A 6,000-nucleotide genomic window follows, 5' to 3' on the forward strand; every position below is an offset into this window, starting at 1 on the left:
AAAAAATGAATACACTGAAAAATGAGATGATGGGAGTAAAATAGAATTGAAAAAAATTCACACAAAAGTAAGGGATATAGTAGAAAAAAATTAAAGAAAAATATTTTTAATTAAAATGAAAAATAACAATGATTTTCATCTCTTTCCACATTCAAGAAAAAGAAAAGACATGAAAAAGAGAAAAAGAAAAGAAAAAGGAAATCATTTGAAAATTTGAAAAAGTGAGTACTCTGTAGTAGACTAAAATAAAATGATGGATGTAAAATATAATTTGAAAAAAATTACATAGATATAAAAAATATTGTAAAAAATTAAAGAAAAATAGTTTTAATAGAGATTGAAAGTAAAAATGAATTTTTTCTCTTTCTGCATTCAAGAAAACGAAAAGAAACGAAACAAAGAAAAAAGAAAAAGGAAAAAAGGAAATCGTTAGAAAATTTGAAAGAGTGAACACACTGAAGTAGACGAAAATAAAATGATGGAAGTAAAATAGAATTTGATAAAATTTATGCAAAAGTAAAAAATAGAGTAAAAAATTAAAGGAAAATATTTTTAATAAACACTTAAAATAAGCATGAATTTTTTCTATTACTGTATTCAGGAAAAAGAAAAGAAATGAAAAAGACAAAAAAAGAAAGAAAGAAAATTGAATAGATGGACCTGCTAACAGATTGAAATAGAACTGAAATTACTTTGTTTTTCCCCTAGAAGTCAGACTATGAGTGCTTTATAGTCCATAAACTAAGCAGGTGGTGACACTTGTGTTCTTGAAGAGCAAGGTTGGCCCAGTTGGGCGGGGCTCAGTGTAACAGCTCCATTCTCCACTACATGGTGCTGCTAGCCTACTGGGGTGGAGTGTTGTGGCGCTCTTAGGTGCATATGCCCATGCGCGGGAGTGGTAAAAATGGCGTCAGCAGCTACACAGTCTCTAGTATCGGAACTCTGTTCTCCCCGATCAGCAATCGTGCACCCATCCTCTGTCTTCAGCTTTCGTCCACTCCCCGCTTTTTCACTGTCTGTGACCAAGCCCCAGGCAGTACCTCTCTCCCGAGTTTTGTCTCAGATGCGGCTGTTTTCCCTGGCCCTTTACTTCAGAAGGACTGTGGCTTTGACTCGTTCTCCTCCTCTGTGGGAGGGTCTCACCGAGCAATGTCCGAATGAGCAATGGGCCGAATGTCGGCTGCACCCAGAAACACTTTCTGGACCCTGCTGCTGCCGGTGCCCCGAGACTGCAGTCAGGTGCCAGCCTGCCCCAGAAAAAGTTCACGAGATAGTGTACCAGCAGCTTTTCAGGGATTATGGAAAATCACAACACACATCAGGCACTAGGCTTCACCCTTAACCACCTTGTTCCAGCACCAAAGAATGTGGCTGTTTTCTGGGGTCTGCTGGGACCAGGTGGCTTCAACAGTCTCTACCAAATGTTCTTCCAGCAGTGGAACCGCTTTTCCCTGTGTGGCCTGAGAACCTCCCGGACCCCACTCTGTTCCTGGGGATTCGCCCTTACCACCAGAGCACCGCTAGGTATGGAGCTGCGGAGTTGCAGACTTTGTGCTTCCCTTGTTTGCAGTCTTAATGGAATTTAATCCCTCTCCTTTCTCCTTTCTCCCTTTTTAGTTTAGTCCCTTCAGCTGTTTCCAATTTTCCACTTTCTCTCCAGCTGCTTTTGGGAAGGAGTGCTTTTCCCATATTCTCCCCCCACCCCCGTCTCTGTCCTCTCTCCACCCGCAAAAGCACCTCCCTTTCCGCAACTTCTCGCTCCCCAAGGTCACCTCTCCATGCCATGTACCTGCTGAATTCTGTGGTTCAGGCTGTGCAGATTGTTGTGTTAGTGCTCCAGTTTTCTATGTGTTCTGGAATGCTTTAGTGTTGATCTGGCTGTATTTCATGGACGTGAGACCCAAAAAACATCCATGACATTCCGCCATCTTGGCTCCTCCTGGAATATTTTCATGAGAATATATATTATCTCCTTTTAATGTTAGAATTTACTTGTGAATCTCTTTGGTCCTGGTCATTTATTTTTTGACAGGTTTTGATTACCTATTCAATTTCATTATTTTTAATCAGTGTATTTAGAATATCTATTCCTTCCTGGTTCAATATTGGAATATTGAAATTTTCTAAGGATTTATCCATTTCTTTAGGTTGTCCAGTGTGTTGGCATATACTTTTTCCTAATGTTTTTATAATCATTTGTATTTTGGTGGTAGCAGTAATTATTTCATCTCTCTCATTTCTGGTGTTATTTAATTTTGTCCTTTTTTTTCACTTGGTGAGTCTTGCTAAATGTTGTCAATTTTGTTTATCGTTTGTAGAACTTACTTTTGGTTTCAATGAGTCTCTGATTTTGTGTCTACATTTTTTAATTTATTTTTCTCTTGTCCTCATTATTTCCTTTCTGCTACTCCCCTTGGGCTTTGTTCTTCTTTTTATAGTTCCTTTAGGTTTAAGATTAGATTTTTTATTTGATGTTTTGTTTGTTTTTTGAAGTAGGTTTATATTGCTCTATACTTCCTATCTTGAACTGTTTCCACTGTCCAAGAGATTTGAAACATTGAGATTTCTTTTCACTTTTCTGTATGTATTTTTGTGTTTTTGTTTGCATTTTTTTGACCCATTGTTTGTTTAGTATTTTGTTGTTTTTCCTCCATGTTTTGCATTTTCAATGTTTTTTCTTGTGATTTATTTCTAGGTTCATAGCATTGTGGTTGGAAAGATGCATGGTTTGATTTTAATCACCTTAACTTTATTGGGGCCTATTTTATGACCTAATATGTGACCTATTGTGGAGAATATTCCATGGGAAGTTGAAAAGAATATGTATTCTGTTAGTGTTGAATAGAATTTTCTGCATATCTGTAATGCCCATCTAGTCCAATGTGTCATCCAAAGATAGTATTTCCTTATTGATTTTCTGTCTGGATGATGTATCCTTTGTTGAAAGTGGATACTACTATTATTGTATTACCATCAGTTTTTCTCTTGATGTCTGTTAACTGTTTTATGTATTTAGGTGCTTCAATTTGGGATGCATAGATATTACAATTGGTATATCTTTTTGATGGATTAATTCCTCTATCATTATGTAATGTCCGTCTTTATTTCTTGTTACAGTCTTTATTTTAAATTATATTTCATGTAATATAAGTATTGCTATACTGGCTTTTTTTGGGGTGGGGGCACCCTTTTGCATGATGAATGTATTTCCATACCTTCACTTTCAGTCTGTGTGACCATCAGAGGTGAGTTTCTTGTATGCAGCCTATAGATCTGTCCCAGTTTTGTATCTATCCTGCCACTCTGTATATTTTTATTGAAACATTGGTCATTTACATTTAAGGTGATCATTGATAGGTATGTACTAGTTGCCATTGTTAAAATTTGTTTCATGGTTATTTTTGTAGTGATTTGTTCCTTTCTTTTCTTGTTCTCTTTCTTTTTATTCAATTAGTATCTATATAATTTTGTTTTTTTCTCTTTATTTTTTGTTTTTCCATTATAAGTCTTGAGTTGGTGGTTACTATGAAATTGATATATAACATCCTAAATAACTAATATTTCATATTAATTATTAATTTGATGACCATTTAACTTCAAACATATTCTGAAAAAAAGAAAAAATTCTTTTCTTTCCTTTTTTTCCCTCTCTTCTTAGCATTTTATATATTTATTGACTTATTTTATCTTTTTCAAATGTTTATTTTTGAGAGAGAGAGAGAGAGAGAGAGAGACAAAGTGAGTGGGGAAGGGGAAAAGAGAAAGGGAGACATAGAATCTGTAGCAGGCTCGAGGCTCTGAGCTGTCAGAGCCCAATGTGGGGCTCAAACTCACAGACCACGAGATCATGGCCTGAGCCAAGTCAGACGCTTAACTGATTGAGGCACCGAGGTACCCCTGACATTTTATTTTTTATTTATATTTTTCTAATATTTAATTATAGCCCTTTATTTTCCATTATAAGAAATCCCTTTAAAATTTCTTCAAGTCTGATTTAGTGGTAATAAAATTCTGTATATTTTGTTTGTCTGGGAAACTCCTTATCTCATTCACATCTGATTTATAATTTTGCTGGGTAGAGTTTTTTGGTTGTAGGTTTTTGTTTTGTTTTATTTTGTTTTGTTTTCATTTCAGCACTTTGAATACAGCATGCCACTCACTTCTTTCTTAAAAAGTTTCTGCTGAAACAGTAGCTGATACTTATAAATTTTCTCTTGTAGATAATTTAGATTCTCTCTTGCTGCTTTAATATTCTCTTTATTTTTAATTTTGACATTTCAATTATTATATATCATGGTGTGGGTCTCCTTGGGTTCATTTTGTTTGCAATTCTCTGTGATTCTCTGTGATCTATTCCCCTCCTTAGGTTAGGTAAGTTTTCAGTTACTGTTTCTTCAAATAAGTTTTCTATGTCTTACATTCTCTCTTCTTCTCCTGGGACCCCTATAATGTAAATGTATGTTCACTTGGTATTGTCCAAGTGATTTCTTAATCTATTTTCATTTTGACAAATGATTTTCTCATTTTACAGTTCAATTTCTGTGTTTTCCACTACTGTGTCATCCAGATTACTGATATGTTCTACATCGTCTAATCTATCGTTGATTCCTGCTAGTGTATTTTTTAATTTCAGTTATTTATTTACCCAGTTATTTATTATTCAGTTCTTATTGATTAATTTTATTATTTTTTGTCTCTTTATTAAAATTCTCACTGAGTTCTTCCATTCTTTTCTCCAGCCCCTGAGTAGTTTTATGATCATTCCTTTAAATTCTTTATCAGGAATATTACTTATCTCTGTTATACTTAATTCTATTTCTGAGGTTTTTCTTGTTTTTTATTATGGAGAACATTCCTGTGTCCCCTATTTTGCTTGATTTTCTATGTTCTTTTCCCCTTATGGATTAGGGGAAATGGCTACTTCTCAAGTTTAAGGAGTGGTTTTATGTATACTCTTCATTGTGTAGTCTATGAGTGCTTGGTTCCTTTTGCTGGCTGACTGAAACTGTGGTGGTATATGCTAGTTATTCTTTTAAACTTTGTCTATTCACAGAGAGAAAAAAGAAAACAATAGTAAATTTGAAAAGAAAATTTATAAAATAAGGAAAAGGAGAAGTCATTTAAAAAGAAAAGAAAAAGAAAACAAAAAAAAAAGAAAAAAGAGAACTTGAAAGAAAGAACAAAACCAATAAGAAACAAAACAAAACAAGAGAAGACAAATTATATATATATATATGAAACATGATATTTATATCTGATATATATATATATACATATATATACATATATATATACACATATATATGTAAATAAAGATGAAATAAAAATTAATTTTTTAGATGCAATATTATGGCTTGTTTTCTGTGTCCCAGCAGCACAGGGTGGCTAGCACAAGGTTGTGGACCCTGGTCTGGCTAAGGTTGTAAGCTCACTCTGAGTTGGACTTTGCTCCAGATATGCTTTCAAGGGGGAGGGGGAGAAAGTGTTGTCACAGTTACTCAGTCCTGTTAAAGCATAGATTTTTTTTCTATGTCCCAGTACATCTAGGGTTTCTGTGGGCTTGTGGAAACTGGGATTGCTGAAGTCACAAATTCATTGAGGTGGCCTGACCTGTCCATTATGGTGTCTGGACTCTGGTCTAGTCTAGACTTCTAAGGTGGGGTGAGATTATAAACCATGTTGTTCTCTGATCCCTCTGACCTGAAGAGCTTTCCTGCAGCTTTTCCACCACTTGGTAGTGTTCTAAATTGCTTTTCAACCCATGAGTTTTCTTTTTTTCTGTGTCCAAGGGCAGGATTTGTTCTTGGTCCCTCAGCACTATCCCTCCACATTGCTGTCTACCAGTTTTGAGGTGGTATTTCCTTTTTTGCCATGTCTCCATCTCTCTTACTATTCTCTTGCTGTTCTCTTTAATAGCTGTTCAGTCAGCCCCCAGTTCTTCTTCAGGAGAAATTCTTTTATTAAGAAGTCTAATTTGCTGTATTCCTGGAGGAAGTGTGT

This window comes from Leopardus geoffroyi, chromosome A1, assembly GCF_018350155.1.
Source record: "Leopardus geoffroyi isolate Oge1 chromosome A1, O.geoffroyi_Oge1_pat1.0, whole genome shotgun sequence".
Taxonomy (NCBI): Eukaryota; Metazoa; Chordata; class Mammalia; order Carnivora; family Felidae; genus Leopardus; species Leopardus geoffroyi.